Source organism: Talpa occidentalis, unplaced genomic scaffold (assembly GCF_014898055.3).
Source record: "Talpa occidentalis isolate TD23 unplaced genomic scaffold, MPIMG_talOcc4v2.1 talOcc4.6, whole genome shotgun sequence".
NCBI lineage: Eukaryota > Metazoa > Chordata > Mammalia > Eulipotyphla > Talpidae > Talpa > Talpa occidentalis.
The window spans coordinates 117,962,104-117,989,575 of NW_023604972.1; the positions used below are offsets into that span (position 1 = coordinate 117,962,104).

General features: G+C 40.1%; 1 pseudogene; it reads right to left on the reverse strand.

The window, feature by feature from the left end:
• Positions 1-6,614: 6,614 nt before the first annotated feature.
• LOC119260453 (ribose-phosphate pyrophosphokinase 1-like) lies at positions 6,615-27,263 on the reverse strand (annotated as a pseudogene).
• Positions 27,264-27,472: the final 209 nt, after the last annotated feature.

Consider the following 27,472-nt stretch of genomic DNA (forward strand, 5'->3'; position numbering starts at 1 on the left):
AAAAGTTAAGTAATCAAGTTTTCATCCAAAAATTGTATAATACTAATTTTGGGCCAAGGGTTTATAAACACAGATGCTGCTCTGCACCAAATGAAAGCATGGGTTAGCTTCCCTACCCTCCATATCCAGTCATCTGTACCCAGCCTTAGTTACTGAGGTCTCTACCACGTACTTGGTGCCAACCATGGTGAGTACTAAGGTGTCTCCTGTCCACGCTGGTGTTTGCTGTGGTGCGGTTGCTCCTCCTATATGCATATTGGATGATGTGCTCTGATATTAGCTAGGATGAGGTTAGTTCCATCTAGTTTTCAGACATTTTGTACTGGCATTGGTAACCAATGTACATTGTCTCTGGTTATAAAATCATTTAATGTCATGACACCAAAATCTTGTGGGTCCCCAACTCATTCTCAGAATGTTTCACTATACTAGACCAAGCCAGTCTGCCAAGATCCTTTAGTATTTGACTACCTGGCTTCTGTATTACATTTAGGCTTGACTCCTAGGCTTACATACTCTCAGGCTAGAAGCAAGGCACAAGTCCTTTTTTACTCTAAGATTTAGCCAGACCCCATTGGATTTCTGTAGTGATCATGAAAACATGCCTCTCAAATATCTGACCCTGGGGATTTGACCTACAATACAACCTGTCCTGTGGCTGAACAAGACCACTCTTCTCAGGCACTGCTTCAAGCCGTAAGGAGTATGGCCAGCATATGAAGGTCAGAAAACCATCTGGAGACACAAGGTTCATCTTATGGGTGATATAAACTCAAGCCTCCTATAAATTTTACCAAAATCTTAGAAATATACTGCATTCTGTGTCTTAACACCCTCCCTTCTTCGCTCACAGGATTCAGACCTGCCTCGTGGTCTGACAACTCTCTTGGTTTTCTTCTGCCAGTAAAACTTTTGGAAACTGGTTCTTGGAAATCTAAGATTATAAAAATTTAAATCATCTAAAATTTAATTCTCCTGCTTTATTTCTTGGGAATACTCTTTATATGATCTAAATCTTACCAATCTCTTCCAACTTCCTTCTTCCTCCTTTCTAATTGCGCTTTTCTTTTTGGGTGGGAAAAGGCTAACATTATCATTCTACAAACACTTCAATTTTATTGTTTATTTTTGAAGCTCTATAACCTAACTAGCAATGTTCTTCTTGCTTCAAAAAGTCAAGGCTTTGGAATTTCAGAAAACAAAATCTCCAAACCAAAAGAATCAAACAAAATCCCTTCCCCCCAAAAAACTTGGCCCTTACTTTTGTTTCCATATCTTGTGTCTAAGAAAAGTCCATTCAGAAAGTCAGTCTACCCACTGGTTTTAGGATGAGTTCACTATCCTCCTGTGGATGTGCAGTAACAACAAAAATCTATCATTGATTATTAAATGGTGGGAGGAGTATTAAAGAGTTTGAGAAACAACACAAAGGACTAGACTATAACATCATTTACAATCAAAATCATTTAATATCATGTAGCATCAAAGCTCTTTATTCTCATCTAGGCTCCCTCCCATCTCATGAGTTAGGATCCACGGGGAGTGATTGAGATCTCTAAGCTAGATATAGTTAAGTGGCAGGAAAATTTTATATTTATTCTTACCCCCTTTACATCAACGCTTCTGGAGAAATCAGCCCAGAACTTCAAAAATTCTTGTGCATCATGGACTATTAAAACTCCTATATAAGCTTTGGAGCAGGTCAGTTTGAGGCCAGAATTTGGACCTTGGGAGAAATCGTGTATGCATTGAGGAATCAGTTTTTTATTTTAGAACAGTGGAATTATTGGTGTTTACTTGAAAGTATACTGCAGAATACTTTATGTTCCCAAGAAATAATCAACAGAAATAAAGAAAAGTAGAGGGAGGGGCAGTGTCAGAATGAATTAAGGTTTCTATTTTGGACTATGAAATTTGAAAAGAATTGAAGCTTTTCTTAAAGAGCAAAGACTTATTCAAACACAATGTTAGCTTCTGGTTTTCTTCTGTAGGAAAATGGAATTTTGGCACTAGTTTTGTCATAAAAAGAATGGACAGCTGAGTAGAAGCTAATGGGTGTTGAGGTTCTGTGGAAGTCAGAGGGGGACTTGAGAAAGGAACTCAGGTCCTAGATCAGGCTAGGCTTGGCTGGAGCGTGATCACCTCATAGTCAAGGCCAGGATCTGAGCAGGGACTTGCTCACTTTCTGCCAGTAAAAACCCAGGGAGTGGTCTTTTCAAAACAGGCTTTACACACAGCTGCTGGTGCTCCTGAGGCTGGATCCCTGGAGGATGAGGAGGGGTGAGAATCACAGAAGAGTGAGCAGCACCCCCTAGATCAGAACAGTATCCAGGCCCTTGTATAAGAGCTTGGCATAATATTCTGAGGAAACATTCTGGAAACGGTCATAGTACTACCTACTTAGAAGGGAAGACTATAGGGCCTCCCTGGTGGCACAAGGAGTTAAGACGTAGCCTATGAGGCTGTGCACAGCCTCTGCAGCATGAGCTCAATCCCTGGCCAGGGAGCTACCCACATGGTGCAGCAGACCTCTCCTGGCTCACCTGCCGCTCCCCTCAGCAGTATATTTCAGTCAATCTGCCTGCTCTGTTCCCCACTCTGTCTCTGGTGAATCCTCTCACCCCCTGAATCTCTGGCCTATACCCCAGTTCTTGTATGCATGAATACATAATTTTTTAAAAAAGGAAAGGAAGAATATAGAAGAGAATAAACATCTTTTGATGTGTCTTAGAGAAAAAACCAGGAGGGAAAATTTATAAAATAAATTGTGTTAGTCAAATATTTCTCCATTCCTCACACTCTTTAATGGTGATGAAAGTTTTCTATCACCACTATGGGAATGACATGAAAAAAACATCTAAGCCATTATTCTTAAATTCTAATACAGTCTTCTGTAACCTAAGCAGAGGCGGCAGTTTTGGAAGTTCTGACTTTAATTGTAAAACCTAAGCATTAATGGAAAAAAAAACTATTCATCCATTTGTATTTATGTTTCATAAATTTATTGATCATTTCAAAAATCTTCTTTTAAAATATTAAAAACTCCATGCAGATACAGAGATACAGAACACAGAGTTTCCAATATGAACCATAAAGGTAGGAAGAATCCTTTGATATAAGAGACGGGTTCTCCACTTGGTGAAAGGAAGTGATGGTTCCTTTCTGGATCAGGAGGAGGAGCACACAGGGAAAGTGAGAGAGAGTGTCCAGTGCCAGGAGCTCTGTTCCCTGTTCCTATCCTCTCTAGGGGGTACAACGTGGATATGTGGTGGTGGGGAGGGGTGGAGAATGGGTATATAGTAGAATCTCTGCAAGCCAAAGGGTCTTGTGCCCCAACTACAGGTGGTAAAATTATAGGGGTATATATGTTCTTTCTGGACTATTTTTTTTTTTTTTAAGATTTATTTAGAGCACTCCGCCTGCCCACCTGTGACTATGCAGGTGCTTCCTTTTACCAACTCTCCTCTGCAGGGCAGCAGCCTTCCTGTCTGCCTGTGACCTGTACCATGCCGGTGCTTCTCCTCACTGACCTCTCTCAGCAAAGGCAGCTCTCCTCAAGGCCGCCTGCCTGCAACCATGCAGGCCTCTCCCAGCAAACCTGTCCCTTTGGGACAGCTCTTTCTGCCCACTTGTGTCTATGCAAGTGTCCTTTATTCTTCTGTGTCTTTCCCTAATAAACCTGTGCTTTAAATATAAAAAAAGATTTATTTATTTATGCATGCAAAAACTGGGGTGTAGGCTAGAAGTACAGGGGGGTGAGAGGATTCACCAGAGACAGAGAGAGGAGAAAAACAGGCAGACTAACTGAAATACACTACTGGGGGGAGCAGCAGATGAGACAGGAGAGGTCTGCTGCGCCATGTGGGTTGCTCCCTGGCCGGGTACTGAACTTGTGCTTCAGAGGTTGCGGATAGCTTCACAGCGCTGTGCAAAACCCCTTGTGCCACCAGGGAGGCCCGATTTCCTGGTCTCTTTAGTAAAATGAATAAGTTCTAAAAAAATCAACAGGTAACTTCACTAATACCTTTGAGCAGCATAATGCTTTGTGCTGGGGCTGTCCTGTGCCTCATGAGATTGTGGGGTATTTGAAATATCCCTGGTCATTCTCTAGATGCCAGTGGCACCCATCCATCAGCTTGATGACTAAGAATGTCCCCAACGATTATCAAATATCCCCCTAATGGGTGAACTCAGTCCAAGTAAGAACCACTGTCCTCACAGTAAATTAGAGTCGGCTAGATCTTTCCCCCTTTTTGCTATGGGGACCAGGATGCACGGAAGAATACAGAAAGACCACAAAGGGGGGCCTCCTGTGGTGGCGCTGGCGGTTGAGCACAGCGCTGTGAAGCTCTCTGCAACCTCTGCAGTGCTGGTTCGATCCCCACCAGCCTCGGAGAGACCCACATGGCGAGCAGACCTCTTCTGTCTCGCCCACTGCTCCCCTCAGCAGTGTATTTCGTCAGTCTGCCTGTTCTACTCCCCACTCTGTCTCTGGTGAATCCTCTCACCCTCCCATGCATCTGGACTGTACCCCGGCTCTTGTATATGAAATAAATCTTAAAAAAAAAAGAAAGAAAGAAAATTAGTCCTAAAATAAAATCTGTAGCTAGACCAGCAAGAAGCTTGAGCCTCAGACATATATAAAAGTGCCCTAGACAGAAAATAATTAATATTAGCTATTGCATTTGGGGGAAAATACACAGCACAGATATTCTGATGGGGAAATATTACTTAGAGAGTAATATTGCCAAAAAGTTCTTGAGTGTGCACACAGAATGAATGTGCAAACTGATACTCAAATAAAAAAGACCAAATCACTTTGAGTTTCAGGATGCTTGAAAAAAGCACCATCTTCTTAAGCTCTGACCCTACGATTCTAGGTAGTAAATATATCCAGGTGAACTCACACCTGGAATTTTTTATTTACTTTGACTTATTCCAGGTTTGGACAGACAGAAGTTATTTGGCAAGCTTTCAAGAGTGAGCAATGATCTAAGTGGGGGAGGATGTGGTTGGAGGAGACAGAAAATAAAGGAGATACTATATTACCAGCAGCTTCTCCCAGGGTGAAGAGTGAATACTACGCCACATAATCACATTTCAGAGATGGATCTACAGTGGGTCTTAGTGATTTATAACCAAGCAAGTGGGGTGCCATTAACTCCTAGTGTAACCTGCAACTGACCCAACCCCAAAGACAGAGCTTTGCAAGAGATATTCCTTATCTAGTTTTATCTATTAGGATACCAGAGTTAATAACAGGTTAGGCTTCAAACATCCCTAGGCACTATCTATATTACCACTGGGAGAAGCTTCCCTGATTGAGAGCTGCTCCTGGGAGATTTAATTCCCTCGCACTTCCGGTCTGCCCGTGGGGTTAGAGAAAGCCACCTGGCAGGTACTTCAGTATAATGAAGCCAGCATAAACCTGATCAGTGGTACAAGCAGAATAGGGTGAAGTCCACGCTAATGTGTTTTAGGGCAAAAACCATAACCACAGGAAAGCGTCTGTCCCTGTAATGTGATTCACGAAACTGAAGACTCTGATATATTTATCTAATGAAATGTCCTTGAAGAATGGAGTCATAGACCATATAACATTCTGCATGAAACCAGCAGGGGAAGGTGGATGATGGGTACCCTTTGCAAGAGAAGACGCACATTCTAAGTCCACATCATTTCAACCCCATCTTCATTCCTCATTTCACTAATACTTTTTGGAACTATGACCTACTAGAAATCATCTAAAACACAATCAGAGGCTGTTACCTCTTCAGTCTCCATTTTCCACGCAGCCCATAGTGACAAGATGCTTATCGAGTTAGTGGAAACATCAACAGCCCAAGACCTGGTGGAGGCTCCGTTAGGCATCAGATTTGGCAGATACCATTGCGGACTAACTGTATATGGGCTCAGAAGGAGAATATAGATAATACTGAAAGCATAACACTGTAAGGAAAGTTAGCATGACTCTAACTCAAAGTTCAGAATGAGTTCAAGTTGTTGCTCTGGCATATGCTTTCACTTGGGAACAGAGTGAAGGGTGGGAAATTTCAAGATTACCCAACATGTTTTCTTATTGCACTTGGAAAGATGTCTAGTATTTTTTCTCTCCTTTCTACATTTGTGAAATGAGCCCAATTGCTGTGTCTCTGGTATGCACTCACACAACTCAGAATGAAAACACCACCTTGAGTCGTTCTTCTTTACCTCTCAGGTTCAGCGACCTACCAGTTAGGAGAAGACATTAATGGCATTTGCTGACAAATTGTAACTTGCTAACAATAATGCGCTGGTATCTTTATCTCTTCCAGCCATGGCTTTAAACAAACGAGTCCTGGGAAGGTTGTCTGAGCAATAACTTTTCATAAGTCAGAATGCCCATAACCTAATCTGCAGAGGCAGCTTTTGGGCAAGAAGTGTACATTAGAGTAGCAGGTGAATGGTTGTTGTAAATATCCACATAGAAATAAATTAATTTCTCCCTTGCTATGTCCTGTGATAAGTAGGAATGGTAAACCCAAGTTCTTCCTGCCATCCTTTCTTCCTTCCTTCCATTCATTCAAGGGCCAAGGCTCACCTTATTTTCAAAAAAGACTTGGTAAGTTATTTGATTATAAAGGGACATGGCTGAACAAGTAGGAAACCAGCCCCCAATTGTGAGCTCTCCTGATGGCTTCTGCGAGGCTCGTGGAGATTTCAATCACCTGTATATTCTGAAGCAGTGTTTCGTTTGATCCTCCTGAGGTGTGTGTACTGGTGACTACTACTGCTTTTACTATTGCTTCAAAGCATGCACTGTTAATGTGAGAAATGGCCAGGCCAGCCAAGAGTCCCCAAGTCAAGACTGCATCAACTCTGGTGGCGCCAGCTGAGAAATCTGTCAGCCTTGTGGCATATTGTGCCACAAAGGCTCAGAGCTGTCCTCCACCAGGCTGGCCACTGCGTCCTTCCTATCCCACCAGGACTGTGTGAGCCACTTCCTTGGCCTTCTCATCTTTGTGAATAAAGGCAAAGTCTGCATTCCACTGGTCTACAGTGGAGGTCATTCTCTTAGCCCACCAGCTCAGGTGAGACAACAGCATATTTCCTCCACTCTGGGATGTTTGCCCATATCCACTTCAGGACAGCTGGCTCTGCACACAAATTGTCCGTTGCAATGTCAAAAAAGCCTTGAATTTGAGAAGCATGCAGGTCCATGTGGTAATATGATCTGTGACTTCTACAGTGAACATATTTGCAAAAAGCCAGGCTGAGATGAAAGCTATCTCTTATCCTTATCTTGCCAGTTATAAGGAAAGCATGGAACAACTGTGTGACCTTGCTGAAGTGATCTTGCAGCACTGGAGCATGATCAAAACCTCCATTAGATTATCACTGATTACACCACAACCACGATGAACAATGTAGACATCCTCCTCCCGTACACTTTCACCAATTTCCATACGGATGTCCTGGTGGCTGAATTTCTCAGTCACCACCTTGCCTAACTCCAGGCCTGGGCAGTTGGGAATTTTCTGGAGTAAGTCCTGGTGGGAGCTGCTGTTGAAGATTTTGGCTTCCCAACTTGACCAATTATCCTAGACACTCCTTGCTCAGCCATCTGTTGCCGTGAGACCCAAACTGAAATGGGTACAGAGAACTGGTACAAGCTGCTAAGTATTGCTAGTCTGCATTCTTATATTCCCACCAGGTGTGGTTCTCTAAACCCAAGCTATTTAAAAGTGTATCTGTAGAAGCAGAACATTTGCTTCCTTTGAGCATAAAAATGGAGAATGATTAGGCCTAAAGCTGGGTATATTCAGCACAATGCTTTGGTTGATTGTTTGCAAAGCAGAACAGGGACTTTAGATATTTTTTGGTTGCTCTTGGTGATTGCAATCAGGAGAGTGGGCTGTTAATGGGCTGTGAATTAAATATCTGATTAATGAATAATCAACCAAGCAAGAAATGGTTGAATTCTCCATTTTAGTTTTTAAAAATGGAGGCATTATAAAGCGGTGTTGACGAACAACAGCCCACCTTTTTAAAAAAGATTTATTCATTATTTATGCATACAAGAACTGGGGTGTAGGCCAGTGGTGTCAGGGATGAGAACAGGCACCAGAGACAGAGTGGGGAGCAAAACAAGTGGATCTACTGAAATACACTGCTGAGGGGAGCAGCAGGAGAGAGAGATAGGAGGGGTCTGCTGCACCATGTGGGTAGCTCCCTGGCTGGGGAGAGCTTCATAGCTCTATGTCTTTAAGTCCTGTGCCACCAGGGAGGCCCCCCCACCATTGGTTTTTATAAGAAAAGTTTTTGTTGGAACTTTAGCCATGTTCCTATACTCACTTACTGTTTAGAGTTGTTTTACATTATACTGGCAGAATATGAGTAGATGTAACAGAGCACAGTGGCCCCCCAAATCCTAAAATACTTCCTATTAGCCTCTTATGGAAAAGTTTACTTCCTTCTGCTATAGAGATTGTGACTTAATGTTTGTGTGTGTGTGTGTGCAGTTACGTCTGATAAACTGATACTGAAGAGGCCAAGGATGTGGCTTTCATTCCCATGTGCTCATGTTAATGTGACCCCATGGTGCTGATTCTGGTCCACCTTCTTACACATCAAGGCTATCAGTCATAGATACACTGATGTACCAAAAAATGAGAATGTAAGTTCTATGGAATTTACCATCAAGATCATAATAGTTTGAGGTTCTAACTTTATAGATGAGGAAAATGAGACCCAGAGAGGTCCCTGTTTGCCCTATGGTTATTCAACTTATGGCAGGGGCAGGACATCATTTTTCTTTAAAAACAAAAACTGATGAAGTCCAGGCCCTTCTAATGAGCATCAGGGAACATTAACATTGTTCTTTCAAGAACAGCCCTCCATTCCACACTGAGCAAATTCAGTTACTCTATATATGGTTCTCAAGCATCAGTGTACTTCACATTTACTTAGAGGGCTTGTTAAACGGAAGATTGTTGGGCATAACCCCACTTCCCCTGCCAGCGGCAGATGCAGTGGTTGTCAAGAATTTGCATTCCTAACAAGTTTCTGGCTGCTGCAGATGCTCCTGGTCTAAAGACCAAATTTAAGAGCCACTGCTTGTATACCACTGAGACTGATTAATTTCTGTCCCTGTCATCTGTAGGCATTTAATGCTAAAGCTAAAACAACCATTAACTACTCATGGTTTATGGTAATCAACAAAGAACAATCTCCTTCAAGGTGATTCTTTTCACTCTGTACTTCACCAATTAGAGCAAAAAGAAAAAACAAAAATAAGTGAGGCTGAGTCAGTTATCAAGCTGTTGGAGGAGTAGGGACAGAAATAAAGGATGGATGACAAAAAAAGCTTTTATTCTCTGGGTGTGTGGCAGTTGACAAGAGAAGGTAGGAGTGTTTGTGAGAGTAGGAGAGAAGAGATGAGACATTATCAGGTGTCAGGATGTCAATTTGTTCCCAGTATTTTTAAGTATATGATTCATTATAGTGAATCATAGAATTTAAACTGTAAGAAATATCTAGTACAAAGCTCTCCACGAAAAAGAGTTAATTTAATATGTGTGTATATGGATTTACATAAATATTTAGTCCATAAAAATTTTTAAAAGCTTAGTTACCCTTATATTCATAAAGTCACAAAATCCCTTTATGGACACAGATTTCTTTTACAACTAGAAAAACAAAAGACAGAAATATTAAGCATCTACTATAATACAGCAATCCACTCACTAAAAAGACAAAAAAAAAAGAAAGCTGAGTTCCCTTGATTTTCAGTTAAAATGGCAAACATTCATAGAAGTGAATAAAAAATAGAGATTTTTTTCTTGGATTCTTTGTAATTTAAATTGTTTTGCATTTTTTGCCCAAAAATAGATGACTGGATCAAGAAGATGTGGTACATATATACCATGGAATATTACTCAGCATTCAAAAAAGATAAACACATGCAATTTGCAGCAACATGGATGGCACTGGAAGGGATCATGCTCAGCGAAATAAGCCAAAAAGAAAAAGAAAAATACCGGATGGTCTCACTCATAGCAGGAATCTAGAAAACTTAAATAAGGGACCAGGAAAATGAATAACTATAAGAAAGTGAAAATCAAAATCAACAAAAAACTATGAACCAGAGACTCTTTTAGGGGGGCAGGGGCGGGAGGGGAGGGATTGGGGTCAGAATGGGGGCGCTGCAATTGTATGGGGAATATAACAATAAAATTTATTATCTAATAATAAAAAAAAAATAAAAAAAATAAAATACTCATGGAAGAACACACACACAAAAAAAAATTGTTTTGCATTTTTCCTTAGAAAAAAGGGAGGTAGCTGTGTAACCTCAAAAGATTACGTTTGGGCCTCCCCTGGTGGCGCAGCGGTTGAGCACTGGGCTGCGAAGCTGCCCACAGCCTCTGCAGCGCCGGTTCCATCCCCAGCTGCACCCCCGCTACCAGAGGAGGGTCCCACATGGCGCGCAGACCTCTCCTGTTGTGCTTGCTGCTCCCCTCAGCAGTGTATTTCGTCAGTCTGCCTGTTCTGCAACCTGCTCTGGCTCTGGTGAATTCTCTCACCCTCCCGTGCTTCTGACTGTACCCAGTGCTTGTATAAATAAATAAATAAATCTTTAAAAAAAAAAAAAAAAGGTTACGTTTGAACTGGGCAGTGGTGAACAAATAAAATTCACACCCCACCCTCCACCAATCATCAGTAAATATGATTAAGTGGCTTCTTATAAGAAAAAGTTCTGAAAATTCAGAATTGGGAATATTTAAACCTGATGTTTCTCACTTGCTTCCAACATCTCCTGTGTCTGTTGAAAGACTTGACTTTTCCTCTGCATCTGTGCCTATGGATTACTGGCTGGCTCTGTGGGGCCCTGGCTATTGCTTGTGGGATGATGAGGCCCAAGCTGGGCATGTCTGAAACTGAGCTCACCCTTCTTCATCCCCTCCCGTGCTCCCAAATGCTCCCTCTCTGGATTTCTCTATTTCTGTCAAAATGATCATCATTCTCAAGGCACACAAGTCCAAAACCTCAGCCTGAACCCTGACACAGGCTATTCCTTCTTAAATCCCTGTTCCCCACCCTCTTGCTTTCTCTTTTATAATGTCTTCCTGGGTCCTGTCCCCTATTATTTCCTCTTATTTCCTGCTCTTGCACACACACTGCCTACTCAAAACCCTTCAAGGGGCATAGTAGTTAAAAGCATGGGCTTCAGCTTGGACACCTACACCTCACTGCCAGATCCAGGGCCTCCTCGGCAGCTGACTTCTGATCTTGAAGTGTGTGAGCAGCCTCAATGTCACCTTATTTCTAAAATAGGCATGATAACAATTGCCCATAGAGAAGTTAAGAGGATAAAATAACTTACTCAAAATGATTAGCTCAGGGTCTGACACACAGTAGAGGGTCCCCAAATAGACTGGCTATTAAAGTCATCATTCAAGAGGAGGAGTTACAGTGCAGCTTCCATTTTTCTTGATTCCTCATTTACAGACATTCTCTTTCATATGTAATACTGTATAGTTGTAGCATAAATTCTTTTTTCTTCTATCATCTATTGTTGGGAATTTTGACACTTTTCCCAAAATATTTTATGGTGGGCATGTTCCACTGTTTTGGACATGTCACAAAAGGGACTCCTTTGACACAGTAAACACAGGCCATGTAACCAGTAAGCAATTTCAGGAAGATCTATATTTTACCTCCTGTTTGAACTGAAGCCAAATGTGGCTGAAGCACAGGGAATATGAGAGGGAATAGGAGGATTCATTGCTGGTTAAAATGCCGGAGATTGGTCTGTGTTGTACTCTCTGATGGGGCACTGCCCAAGGGATTTCAGTGGAAAGACAAAAACAGATTTGCTTTCTGAAAACATTGTTCAGACTTCTCTACTCCCCTTGGACACTAACAACCTCTCCTACTTCATCTTTATTGTGTTTTGTTTTGTTTTCTGTGTATATCTTCCTTTGTTAAATGTGAACTGAATGAAGATGGGGAATTAGCTGATTTACTTTTATAACTATAATATTAGAAGATACAAGCCAATCAGCCATAATTGTTTTAATATGTGGGCAGAGATTCAAATGACAGGGCAAGGCCAAAGTATAAGTAAATACTGATGCTGTAATGAATTAGTACATAGAACCAAAGCAAGTAATGAAACCAGCCCAAATCTTCAAAATAGGATAAGTGACAGAAATCCAGGTATTGACACTTCCCCTCCAAGGACAGCAGTCTTCACACAGCAAGTGGGTCATACTGTACTGCATTGACACGTATTTTCATGTACTCAAAGTGAAGAAGGCTATCATCATCCTTGTCACTGTTTTGTACTTTCTTAAGTACAAAATGTACCCTTACATTTTTTTTATTGAGAAATTATTTAGAGTCCACAGTATCCATATAAGTTCAGTATTGCAAGTTGTTTTTGGAAATATGATTTAGTTCCAAAAATATTTATTTGACTTACAATCTTTGGCCAGCAGACTGTCTTACCCTGTCTCATCCTTTTATAACCAGCCCCAATGACAGCTGCTTCCTTGGGTTCTCCTAGAGGAATGTATGCTCTGAGGAATAAGACATAATGAAGGGAGGAAAAAAGGAATGTAAAAAACCTGTTTTGTATCAGCTCCCATGATGAAATGGGGATTGGAAGGCTTTATATCATCCATTCTCGCTAAACACCTCTGGCATCCATTCCTTGGCATCCCTTCCCAATTCAGCTGAATTTCCTATTTATATATTAATAAATTTAAACTTATATATAATATTTAATGAACAACATAGGCCTAAGTCTAAACGGGGGGAGTGAAATGGGGTCCAACAGTCTATGGTAGAATACGATGCTTTGATGATAGGTGTAGTTTGGAAACACCCATTAATTTTCACGACAGAAACACACAAGTACTCACTGATAAGATCAAGAAATAGAACACAGCAGCATCCCAAAAGTTCCTTCATACCTTCTCCTAGTCATCATAAACTCCCTTTCTTGGAACGAGTTAACCTTATTTCTGATTTCATAGATTTAGGCTTTTCTTTTTAAATTATTTATATGTAAATGGAACCAGTCAGTAAATTAGTCTGCCCAGGCTGTCATAACTGACTATCACAGACTGACAGGTTTAAAAAAAAAATTTACTTACTTAGAGTTTTGAGACCAGAAGTTTAAGACCAAGGTATCAACAAGAAAGTTATACAAAGAACTAAGTGCACAACAAGACAATTGACTCAAGAAGATGTGGAATAGATACACAATGGACTAGGTCTCAGCTATAAAAAGAGATGAACTCTTGTCATCTGTGACAACATGGATTTCAATTTTAGTCTTTTTTCTAGTATTTTGTAGTTCTCTGAAGAAATTATCTATCTATAGTAGTTTTTCCACTACATGTTTTTCTTATCTTGTTTTTTAGATCATTGGTCCTTATCTTGTTGTGTGCCCAGTATTAAGTGAATGCTGAACTCTATGTACGAAAAGCTGAAAATATAATTAAAAGTTGTAAATAACATTATCTTTCTTCAAGAAGGATTTGCTCTTGCTCTTGAAAGATTAGGACAGATCTGTTTCTTTGTTCTGAGCTGGGTTTCATCTTTTCTGAAGATGAGTCAATTCCTACCCTTGGATTTTCCTCTTCAGGAGTCCCAACTTAAAATTTGGAGTATTTACTGGGACTTCTCCTTAGCAGACTTTAACCTTAATTTTTTTTCTATTTATTTCTTGACATTGCCAAAAATTCTGACCAGCTTCTCAGACTTTTTGTTACCTATGAGCTGTCAAATACCTTGAAAAGAAAAGCAGAACTTTCTGCCGAATTCACTTTTCTGAACTTCTTTCTGGAATCATGGTCTTTTGAGTGCTTGGTGCTTTGAAATCGTTTTAACAACTTCAAACGCCTTTTTAAAAATACATTTTATTCAGTTTCTAGCTTTCCTCAGAAGAAGACTTGATATAAAATGAGTCAGTCCTCTAATAACCTGAAGTGGAAGCTTTTCCTTTCCTTTTCATTAGTACCCTTCAGCTCTGCAAGTCTTTCCTCTCCTCCCCAGTTTTCCCTGTTTTCATATCCACCGGTCATAGGTGATACATAGTGAGCACTAAAGAACTAACTTTGATTTCTACATTGCCTTGCAATATTTAAGAATCTACATATGTATATTTTTCCTCGAATCTGTCAATTTGCCAATTGTTTACATGATATTGTATCTTGACAGCTTCACGCCTCCAAATATGCACATGCTTCACTCCCTCCATCAAGCCCCAGTGCCAACACCCGCCACTTTCCTCCCTGTCACTCATCCCTCTCTTGCTCCCCTTCAGCAGCCAGTATAATTTTTTTTAAGAGGCATGTATTATTTATTTGTTTGTTTGTTTGTTTGTTTATACAAGCACTGGGTACAGTCAGAAGCGTGGGAGGGTGAGAGAATTCACCAGAGCCAGAGCGGGGAGCAGAGCAGGCAGAAGGACCGAAGTACACTGCTGAGGGGAGCAGCGGGCGGCAGGAGAGGTCTGCGCGCCATGTGGGACCCTCCTCCGGTGGCCGGGGAGCAGCCAGGGATCGAACTGGCGTCGCAGAGGCTGCGGGTGGCTTCGCAACCCAGCGCTCAACCACTGTGCCACCGGGGAGGCCCCAGTATAATTTTTTTACAGAGTCTAAGAATTATTTTTCTATGCTTTGCTAGGTTTTTTTCTTTGGCTATTTACATTCCACAAATGAGGGAAACCATTAGCAACTGCCTTTCACTCTCAGACTTACTTCACTTAGGATAATCACCTAAAGAGCTATACATTTTGATCCCAAAAGCATCATTTCATCTTTTAAAATAGTTGCATAGTATTCCATTAAGTATATATCCCATTTAGTTCGATTCTACTACTTGACTATTGTGAATAATGCTGATATGTACAGAGAAATGCATAAACTTTTTCACACTAGGGTTTTCATAATCTTTAGGTAAATTCCTAGCAGTGGTATTACTGGATTATATGGTATTTCCATTTTTTTAAGAAAACTCCTTACTATTTTCCATACAGGCTTATACTTCCTACAGTTGTTATAACTGAGTCATACAAACTTAATGGCTTAAAACAATACAAATGTATTTTCTTACAATTCTGGAACTCAGAAGTTACAAATCAGTTTAAAATCAAGGTACATCTTCCCTTTTAGAGACAATAGGGGGTAATTTGTTCCTTTTCTTTCCAAACTTCTGAAGGGGGACCACATTCCTTAGCTCCTGGCTTCTAAACTCCACGTCATTCTCTCCCTGACTAACTCTCCTGTCTCCCTCTTTCTCTTATAATGGCACTTATGATTATAATGGGCCCACCTGGATAATCAAGGATAATCTCCCCATCTGAAGGTCCTTAATCATGTCTGCAGAGTCCTTTTGCCAAAGTAACAGAGTCAGTGGTTCTGGGGCTTAAGGTGTGGATTCCTTTGGGAGGGGCACTGCTCTGCCTACTATACTGTTGTGTTGAATAGTTGGCACTAGAGAGAAGATAGGACTGGGCAGGTAGGACAAAAATCTGAACGAATATAAGGTATGTTCAATATAAGGTATGTTCAATATTTCTAGTTGCAGAGAAAGTATATATACTGTCAAATGGCTGTAAGATCCAATAGTAATCCTGATGAGAAGTAGAGTTATTTGATCTGAGAATCTAGCATAGATATGCAATTATTTATCTCAATAAACTATTTTAATAACTATTAGAAACAAAGCTCAATAATATTTTTCCAATATTAATTTTTCTGAAAGTTCTATGATGGTAGGATGGATTCCTTAACAAAATTTCTATACTCGATGATTCCCAACTCAGTCAATTATGCCAGTTAGAGCAGATCATGATGGAGTCTTTGTTATTACAAAGATGAGTGACTACGAAGGAATGAGCTGGACAGAGACGATACTGAGGCTTCCAAAGAAACACTAAACTCTTCAAAATAAGTGCTTATTCCAATGTTGCTTATGTTGTTTACAATCTTTCTGAACTCCCTCTTTACAACTTTCCTTTTAGAGCTAAGTTTATACAAAATAACTTTATTTTCATTGTTTCATTTTTAAAGTGTCATTTATCACTGTTAGTATTGTTTTTGGCTTTTAATAATTGTGATTGCTTTCCAAAATATAACTTTGTTACCAAATAGATCACATCCAGGAGTGATCTATTAAACACAAAAGAAACAACATACCCAAAATGGAGTTTTTCATGCCATGTACCCACCAAGACTGAACATCTAACTGCAGTTTCAGCCTATCCCGAAAGTGGAAATTTAAACTAATCAAATTGAAATTTTCTAGTCTGTATTAGTGAGGTAATCATTATGATTAAACCCTTCAGCCCCCCCAGTCTTTCTTTTTTTTTTTTTTAAGATTTATTCATTTATGCACACAAGAGCTGGGGCATAGGTCAGAGATGCAGTGGGGTGAGAAGATTTACCAGAAAGAGTGGGGAACAGAACAGGCAAACTGATCAAAACATACTGCTGAGGGGAGCAGCAGGTGAGACAGGAGAGGTCTGCTTCGCCATGTGGGTTGCTCCCCAATCGAACCCGTGCTGCAGAGGCTGCATATTGCCTCACAGTGCGGTGCTTAACCCCCTGTGCCACCAGGGAGGCCCCCCCAGTCTTTCTTTAAGGAAGGTGGTTTTGCCTGAAATTATTTTTCTTTTTTAAAAAATTGTAACAATGGTTTACAACACTGTGTATGAGTTGGGGATATAAGTTTTCACCCCTCTTCAGATGTAAGTGACAGCACCATGCCCACCACCAAAACACCCACAAAATCCTCCACCATAGTGTTTTGGGGTCCCTCTCCATGTTATTCCCTTCCCCACACCTTCATCCTCTGGTACCTTCAATTCTACAGTCAGATTTCTATGATTTGTTATGATTTTCTGTTGGAATTGTCTTCCTTTTTTTTTTTCTTTACTAATAACCTTGTCTACCTTATTTCTGACTATAAGAATTTTCTATTTTGCACAATTCCTTGCAGCATCTTTCTGCTTACTAGATGGGATGCTGCCCAACTCAAGAATTGTTTAATAAAGTCAACTGTACCTTTAAAATGAACTCAGTTGGACCTATTAAACAGATCCAAAGAAAAGTTTCACAATCATTTTGATCAATGAAAACATGAATTAATAAGTCATTTTGAATATTTTTAACATCTGTTGTTGAAATAAAATAAACGGAGCAAGTCTCGCCAACCTCCCTAGGAGACAAAATCAGTTAAAACTTAGTCTACATGATTTCATAAGTATAAGCAAAACTTAATTGAGCTATCTCTTGCAAGGGGTAATCATATATGAAACTTGAATTAATTTCCTAAAATCACACAAAGTAATTACTTTTAACCAATTTCTTGCAGTCTGGAAAACCCCATTGTAATAACCTATCTTCGTAAAGGTTAAACAACTTCCTCATTTTCAGTTTATAAGCCACCTTGTAACAGCATACTTCTGAGCTGCATACTTCTGAGCTTCATACGTCATACAAGTATCCCTGCTTGCAAATAGTTTCTCATTCAGTACATTTTCGTATCAAGCAAAGATCTCTGAATTTTCTTTTGCCACCTTGAATATTAAAAACACTTAAATATTCCAAAGCAAGGTTTTGGAGAGCAACAATATGAGATAAGCCATCATTTTAAGTGTGTAGATTACTACTAATAATACTATGATCAGCTCTTATGTCCATTTCCACAGGACAATTTAATAATCATGCACTGAATTCTCATTATATACATTTGTTGCCTGACCTCAAGTTACTTTATAGTCCAGAGAGGGACATACATTAGCAAACAAATGGTTTCCCACTCTGAAACCTTGAAGGACAAGGTGTTGCTGTAAGAAGCCATTTAAAGGGTCTGTCAAGTGCTAAAATACAGTATGTTAGAGTCCATGAGAGTTGAGAGCAGAGTGGGAGACATCTGCAGTAACAACATTTAAGGGTCCGAGTAGCAGAGGCTCCGGGCTCTGAAGCCTGCTTGCAGATGAGGCGGAGACATGGCAGAGGTGAGTATAACTGAATTTGTGAGTCCGAGATGCTGGCAAGACTTCCTGGGGGAAGTGGCCAGCTGGCAGTTTAGAATACACAAACAGTTAGAAAATTTGGGATGGAGACAGATATTGGAATGATCCTCTCAGGGATGACATATTAGTTTTACTTTGAATTAATCATTTTTATAGGCATGCAGCCTATGTAAAACATTCAAAAGATACAAAGTTGTGTTCCTTAGAGTTTCCAATTTCAAAGCTGATTTCTAGATGTAGATCATTTAAAGGAGGCCTGTAATATGAAACTAGCAGCTAAGGAATTGGGACCTCCTGGATCATGGGTTGATCAGTGTAGTACCCTAAAGCATTAAGTCTCTTGTGGAACCTTGAAAACAAACCAACCAAAAAATCAAACCTGCTTTTTCTCCAGAGTCCTCGACCCTCATTAATAGTAAACTAAGCAGGACTCATGGGAATTATCTCAGATTTCTTATTCTCCCTTACAGCCCTCTGTCCATTCATCTGATTCATTTCATATTTTTAATGTTTCAGAAGCCAACTTCACTGCTTCCTGGCTGTGTTCTTACTTCAGACACTCTTTGATTTTTGCCTAATTGCCACATTAATCATTTTTTCTCCCAATTTTTTACCTTCCTCCACATTATGAATAATTTAATGTAACATTACATACTAATAATCCCTATACTAACTCTCACGCTTGTGCATTCTTTATGCTTTGTTTACCATCAATTTCAGAGATGCACTTGGAGGACTGTGCTTCCCTCTCCCTGCCAGGCTCTGCTGGTCTAAAGGATCTGGTTCCAGGCGAGAAGGCTTTCAACAGGGAACACAATTTGGGGGCTCCTGCTTACTTTTGCTTCTTTGTACCAAGACCATCATTTAAGCAAAGAAGAGCACTGTGTTAACATGGGTAAGCGACCTTAATAACTATGAGATAAGAGGGTGTTGATATACAAGTAGGACAGAGAAAAATGTACTTTCCACCAAGATGACTCAGTAGGATATCTCTTGCTTCTTTCCTAATTTAAGTAGTAAAGTGCAGAAGCCATATTTTTCAGGAGGTTCTAAAAGGTTTTAAAAGTCATGGATGAGAGTCTGAGTCACCCCATCAGGTCATCCCCTTAGACCAGCAGCGGTGCTAAATGAGGGTGAGAGTAACCTGGAGTGGGTAGTAGAGCAGGGAAATTAGTTGCAGTCCTGTACTCACGAAGAAGCAACTGTAATCAGAGAGGCTGCAATCCCTGCTGCTGACCTTCCCTATGCGAGTTCTCCCTGAATGGAGCTCAGATCCCCTTTCCAAAGCACTTGCGCTCCCATTTATGCCTGCTACCTTCTCCAACTGAACTAGATTCCCTGCTTCAATTTGGGACATAGCCAAAGACCAAACCAGACCCAGGGGTCCTTGTTGCAAAAGCATCACAGTTCAACTTCCCTGCCCAATCCCACCTCCCTCACTCCCTTACAGGTATTATTCCTGAAGACACTCTACAGAAGATACCCACTTGCAAAACTCCATCATGGTTTCTGTTTTTCTAGGATCCCCACCTACAACATCTAATATTACATTTTCCAAGTTGGTAGCCAGAGAGGTGTCATTTCTTAAAATCAAGTAAGCACACGTTTCCTAGTAAAAATTGTGTTCTTGATCCTTTTGAAGTTCAGAGCATGCCATGTTTCCTTCTGTTGGGACAGCTCTGCTCACAGAGCAGCTAGTTCACCCACAACTCCTGGCCTCTCCTCAGGCACATCATTTAAGATCCTGGTCTCATTTTAAACCAGCCAGGAAATTGGGCTCAAGCTCCAGACTGGAGACCTTTGAAAATCAAGTTATAGCCGTACTAACTGAATTTCTGTTACTTTGGTTGTATTTTATGCTTGGTTACATCCTGTCACTTTTTAATCTTCCTGATTTTCATTGTTTATTAAAAGATGAACGATATCCTATAAGCTTGATTCAATCAACGGGACCAACTATGTGAGATGAAAGTAATGTATTATTGAAAAGGCCACCAACCAAACAAAATTTTCCCAGGATGCAAAATAAGTGGATTAAAGAAGTCAAAGTTTTGCTTCATGGTCACTTTATGGCACATTCAGTGCTGAAGACAAAATTCGTCTGGAATGAGGTCCATGTTATGCATTCATTCAACACATGTCAATATGGAGGGGATGTACTTGTAAGGTAAATGTGACCCTGGGCATTCTAGGGGAGGCATGGCAGCATAGCATCCCAAATACTGGCTATCCAACAGCACAGAAACTCACTCAGGCACCTAGCATCCACATTAAATATTTAAGGAGATTGTGTTGTCTGCTCTGTGTCCATTAACTTTATCCCACATGTAAACCTTCAGTTTCTGTTTCTTTGATAAGATTTTTGGTTAGAACTAAAGGTTTAGAATTTTGGAGCTGTCTTGCTGTCTTGCTTTGTAATTACTGACTGACTGCTCTGCTAGCCTGGCCTTCTGGATTGTAAACTGACTGTGGTCAGCAATCATGGTTTATTCTTTTTTGTCCTGAAATACCCTGCACAGAAATTTGTAGGCAGTGTGTTACCAATAAGTAATGCTAAATTGAATTTGGGTTGGGAGAACATTCAGAACTCAATTAGCTACAACTTCTCTCCTCTCTCTCTCTTTCTTTTTTGTTTGAGACGAAGAAACTGAAGCTCTGAGTGCTAGGAAATAAATTATTTATGGAATGGCTAAACGGAGCAAACCACGAAGTATGCACTAATTAAAGTAAAAAAAAGTAAGAACTCAAATATATTTCCTGTTTGTTTTGTGCAATTACTAACATCTGATTAGAAAATAAATTGCCCATAATTAATCAAGGAATCTTATTTGTTAAAAAAACACCCCATCTTATAAGGTTGTTTCTTATAGTTATACATCTTGTCTGGTAAACTTCCATTTCCTAAATAATATTTCTTTTTTCAGTAGGAGATAAAATATCTTAACTTGATGATTTCTTTCTTCTTTAAAGTAAATTTTCACAAGCTGATTACTGTTTAAACCTTAAAATGCTACATGTATATATAATCCATGAAATGTATTACTAATCTGATTTTTGGAATATTTTGATAATTTAACAGTTGTGACTATTGAATGAAAACATTTTTTCATAATATAATGTAAGTTTAACATTATCACTAAGCTTACATTAGCAGTTTCTTAAATGATCTCATGATAAAATTTATTTGCTTGCTTTCTTGGTTATAGCTATATTTTCCCCACCACTAAATGTTTACTTTGTCGAACATCAGGTAGAACAAATTAGGTGACTTGTCAACTTTAGAGCCAGGGCTAGTTTTATGGGTGTGAGATATCTGCTTTAGCACAAGGTGCTAAGCTTAGTTGGAACACGTGCTTGTTTTAATGCTCTGTTGTCACTCTTAAAATTCTTAAGAACTTTTTAACAAAAGACCTGCATTTTCATTTTGTACAAGGCCCCATAAATTAAGTAGCCAGTCGTAGAGGTCATCTGAAAAGTCATGAAATTCTTATCTTTCACAATTCTATAAAGATGAGGTAAGGTTACTTTGAAAATCTTTTTTTTTTTTTTTATAGAGGCATGTTTTATTTATTTATTTGTTTGTTTGTTCATTTTGTTTATACAAGCACTGGGTACAGTCAGAAGCGCGGGAGGGTGAAAGAATTCACCAGAGCCAGAGCGGGGAGCAGAGCAGGCAGAAGGAGCGAAGTACACTGCTGAGGGGAGCAGCGGGCGCCAGGAGAGGTCTGCGCGCCATGTGGGACCCTCCTCTGGTGGCCGGGGAGCAGCCGGGGATTGAACCGGCGCCGCAGAGGCCATGGGCAGCTTCGCAACCCAGTGCTCAACGGGGAAGCCCTACTTTTGAAAATCTTTAATTAAAGAATGCTTGAGAATTAAATGACAAAGTTAAGACTTGATCTCGAAAACTTTTTTCTCTTTACTTTTTCTGAGTTAAATGCACTCAACTATTTTTTTGCCTTAAAGAAGGGAGGAGGAAGGAGAGGGGTGCAAGGGGGTGTAGGGGGAGAGGAAAGCACAATGGGAGTGCCACACCTGAAGGGGAAATCCTATACTATCAAAACACCAGCAAGGAGCCTCCCGGGTGGCTCAGCTGTTGAGCGCTGGGTTGTGAAGCTGCCCGCAGCCTCTGCAGCGCTGGTTCGATCCCCGGCTGCTCCCCGGCCACCAGAGGAGGTCCCACATGGCGCGCAGACCTCTCCTGCCGCCCGCTGCTCCCCTCAGCAGTGTGCTTTGGTCCTTCTGCCTGCTCTGCTCCCTGCTCTGGCTCTGGTGAATTCTCTCACCCTCCCGCGCTTCTGACTGTACCCAGTGCTTATATAAATAAATAAATAAATAAATAAATCTTAAAAAAAAAAAAAAAAAACCACCAGCAAGGATGCAAAACAATGGCACTCCAACAACAATTAAAAAAAATTTTTTTTAAGTATGAGATTTCTTTAGATGTGGCATTTGCCAATAGGTAATATAAAAAATGTAAAATATAATGTAGTACTTTTTACTGTATATCAAGCACTTTACAACTCCACCCCCCCACCCCCCCACCCCCCTGCCACACACGCACAGAGCTGACAACTACCCTATGAGATACATATAACTATTATCCTCATGAAACAGAGATTTAAGGTCATATGGCCTGATTTGAATACAGGCACTCTAGATCAACAGCCACATTCTTAACCTCTTCACTGCTCACTAAGTGGGCATCCATTGGTTATACTTGGTGTTTACTTGAAAATTCATCTAAGAGTCTCCTCTCGTCTCCATTTGGAGGACTAGTTGATATGTTTTGTTATTAAACCCACTGACCATTTGGATCATGTATCACTGTATTCTCAGGATATTGTGCTGTACTCACCTAACAAAATTTCCTCTTACTAATGTAGCTGGTTCATATCCCAGCATCTCTATGGACCCAACTGGTATGCTCCATGCTGAAAGATTATCTAAGCTATAGAAACTATGCAGAACTAAGAATGGTTAAATGACCTAATATATCACCAGGAAACCTGTTAAAACAGTTAAAGTTATTATACTATGTTGCAATAAGAATGAAAAGCACCTTGCTACAGTCTTAGCAATGTGTTAGAGGGAAGGTTAGAAATGGGAAGGTAAAAGGAGATTTAGGTTCAAGTAGATTAAAGTACATCTTACAAGTCAGGAAACCAATCAGGATTGTGATTCATAATAAAATAGTTTAGGATCAATGATATTGGTCCTGAGAAAAATCTTTATAACTCAGGTGAACAGACCAATGTCCCCTTTTAATCTGTGAGAATGTCCGAAAAAAAGAAGTTATTTTCTGATATACAGCCTTATCTTTCTCAAGTAAATAGTTTCTGAAATAACTAAGTCATGTTGATAAAGGCAATCTACATTTTAATCCATACCATATTGAGACAGAGATTATCTCAATTCTCAGAATCTCCTTTCAAATCTCCTATGATCTAGACACACCTGTGCTGCTGGTCCTTCACACTTGCTAAGATTTGGTTAAATCCTGGGGTGAATTAAGCTAAGATTCTAATTATTGAATCTTCTAAATATGGATCCCTAATGTAAGTTGTTTTACTAAAATCGCTATTGCTGATTATTCCTTTTGACAGACAATTTCAGGAAAAAAAGTTTCTAATTTCAGGGGGAAATTAAGGATAAAAGGAGACTTGTATAACAGGTCCCAAGATCTTTCTAAGAGGAATCAAAGCCAACTCCCATGTCTACTCTGGGAAACCAAGCAGTCATCTCTGTCCTAGGCTGAATTTGGGATCCAATGGAAGTGATATTGTCTTTTGTAATTCAAAGAAAGTAGGTTTCAGAGCTTCTGGAACTGAGGGATACAGAAAAAAAATATTTGGGAATGAGTTACACAGTGGGAAACTAGTGGTATATGAATTATACTTTCCTTTGAAGGAATTATGTCACAAATCATTGGTAATTTGTGAAAACTTGACAAGTAATTTGTGTTGTTGGTTCCCTAAAAGATTTTTAAAAGAAAGGCTGTAACACTTGGTCAAGTATAATCTTCTGCATGGAAATACTCCTCTCCCACCCCTGCACAGGGCGATTTTCTGGCTCTATTTGTGTTTGTGCAGGAGAAGAGGGAGTCACAATGACATGATAAGTTAGTGCACTTCCAAGAGACTCTTATGAAATACTGGAGGCTTCTTTTATTTTTTTATTTTTATTTTTTATAGAGGCATGTTTTATTTATGTATTTGCTTGTTTGTTTGTTTGTTTGTTTGTTTTGTTTATACATGCACTGGGTACAGTCAGAAGCGCGGGAGGGTGAGAGAATTCACCAGAGCCAGAGCGGGGAGCAGAGCAGGCAGAAGGATTGAAGCACACTGCTGAGAGGAGCAGTGGGCAGCAGGAGAGGTCTGCACACCATGTGAGACCCTCCTCCAGTAGCCGGGGAGCAGCCGGGGATCGAACTGGCGCCGCAGAGGCCGCGGGCAGCTTCGCAACCCAGCGCTCAACCGCTGTGTCACCGGGGAGGCCCTGAAGGCTTCTTTTAAACCAGACAGGGCTTTTTACACATTATTCATCTCAATAAAAGCATTTATATGGAAAAATTTATGAAGATATAGATGGATACCTCATGAATTCTACTTCATGAAATGAGAATGTTTTATTCCTAATATATTCACATTGCCAAGCAATGAATGTGTTTTCAAATTTGGGAACTATCTGTACAATACCATCATGGTCATGCTTAGCTGATGATCAGTGATTAGAAAAAGGAAAAAAATAGGAAGACATAAATCTCACCAAAGGAGATTTTTAAATAAAAAGATTTTCAAATAAAAAGATTCCCCATCCAAGTTCACATGCAACAAGCACAGCAGATGATTCATGCAAGTGGTCCCCACTGAGATACAGCAAACAAAACCCTACTTCATATAAACACCAAAGAGTATCTGTCTCTTTTTTTCATTCAATTTTACAGATTAATTATCATGGTTCCATCCTCATCTTGAACATTTGAATCAAAACGTTCTTGGATTTAACCCGAAAAGAGTTCTTTCAAAATGTTCCCTGGGGAGCTCTAATAACCCACTGATTTCCTACTGGAACTGGGACCCAGTGCCCTAGTGTTTCTCAAAGTTGGTTCAGAAACACAAGTAATAGCACCACCTGAGATCAGTATAAAAATGTAGGTTTCCAGATTCCACATTAAACTCATGGACTAAAAAAATCTGAGATGAGGCCTATAAAAATCATTTTTAACTAGATCTGTCCCTGTTGTTCGAGAATATATTAGAAAACTATTTGCTCACGGTAAAGCAACGAATGATCAAAGCTAAAGTAAAATAGCTTGGACTGGCTATCCTACTGAGACTCTGAAAGGTTAGGAGGCAGACAATGTCAGCAGGATGTGAGGTGTAGGAAGGTATAAAAGACACAGGCTTACTCCACAGTCTGTAATGCAAGAGCAAGGGGAGAATGGTGAGAATCAGTGGGTGCGATTCACAAGAGGACACAGAGTTTATCCAGAGATTTCTAAGAGTTATGATCTGAGGAAAAGAATGAATTTAAGAACTGTGGAACTCAGAGCCATAGTTTAGTCATATGATGATGAGATAAATTTTGTAAGATATCTTCATTGTCATTGTCTTTACCAGGGATCTTTGAAGATACAGATAATCATGCAGACTAGTTCAAACAAAGTAAAGTTTACTGTAAGGATACTCAAAGTGAAAAGTGGATAAAGTCCACAGAAATACAAGGACTAAAAGTTAGAAATGGAGGGTACTTCTGGATTGAAGGAGGCCTTTAGAGCCTACAAACAGGAACTTAAAGAAGTGTTTCTCTGGTGCTGGATCATTGGCAACACTTAGCAGCTGTCCACCTGTCTAGAGTATTCTAATTTCTCTGCTTTAAAATGGCTTCTATTTAGTTTTCCAAATTGGGAATCTAATTGGCTAGACCAATTATTGGTGTTTTAGGTCAGTAAGTTGGTCAGTCTGTGGGTCAGGTTGCCATCACTGGTCTTAATAATTGTGTTAACTGAGGGTGGGGACATGGAGTCAGGGGCAGGGACAGTCACATGATTCAAAAAATTAACGCTTAGGAGGCAAGGGGTACTTTAAACCATAGAGGGTAGATAATACATAAGCAGAGTCAACATAGAGTAAAAAGGCCTTTTTCTTCTTAACTGAATTACTTACATCAACATTAGTTTTCACTTGGGAACATACTTGGAGACATGAGAGAAATGGAGAGACTAACCTGGCTAGGAATTCAGGGAAAGAGCTGGACCTCCTAGTACCTAAACAGGGCACTGTATGGAATGGAGACTCAGTATTATAGAGCATCCCTGAGGAAATAGGGGTGATCTAGGTGTGAGTCCTCTCCTGCATTCTTATGAACATAGGATGAGACCCAAAAGGAGATGTAGGGAGAAATTTTTTTGGGGATTTTTTTTCTTCCTTTTTTAAATTTTATATATATTTTTTTTTAAAAAAGATTTTATTTATTTATATAAGCACTGGGTATAGTCAGAAGCACGGGAAGGTGAGAGAATTCACCAGAGCCAGAGTGGGGAGCAGAACAGACAGACTGAAGAAGTACACTGCTGAGGGGAGCAGCGGGCGGCAGGAGAGGTCTGCACGCCATGTGGGACCCTCACCGGTGGCCAGGGATCAAACCGGCACTGCAGAGCCTGCAGGCAGCTTCGCAGCCCAGCACTCAACCGCTGCGCCACCGGGAAGGCCCTAAATTTTATATATTTTTACATCATTTTTCATTTTTGCACAATGTATGCATTTTCATCGTAGTTATAGTCCCCACCCCTCTTATTTTAATCCTACTCCCCCCCCATAGTGTGTTAGAGAGAAATTTTTAAAAAGATTTATTTACAAGGCAAATGAGAAGAGGGAAAACAGAAAGAGAGAAGACTGATTGGACATCATGTTCTGCCAGCAATCCTCCTGATCTGAGACCAGGATATAAGTGGAAACCAGGAAAGCAAGAAAGCCAGAATGCACATTTTATTCAATCTTTTAAGTCCAACATGGCTGCTTAGCTCTGCCCCTAGTTCCTAGAAGACCCCATTCAGGAAGCCAGGCTCACATCAGGCTGGGAGCTGAGTCCTCAGTGCCTGAGATCTCTTAGGTGTGGAGATAGGGGAGGGGTTCAGAAAAATGTCAAGGGATGGAGTCCTCAGGCTGTCATTCACTGATTCTGAGTTTACTCCTTACCATTCCTCCAACATCAGGAAGACATAGCCCATTTTTTGACTAAGATGTCAATAAACTGGTTTACCTCAGAATTAGTTCTGCACAAACAATTTGGTAAGTTTTCACCTTGCTTTTCATTTTATTCTTCTGCGGTATTCAAGGTAAGTGTGTAGAATTTTAGACTATGCTTTAGCATCCTTCTGCCAACTGCAACATGCTGATGGCTTTGGGATCTCAAATTTTGTTAACATTAAAATGACTT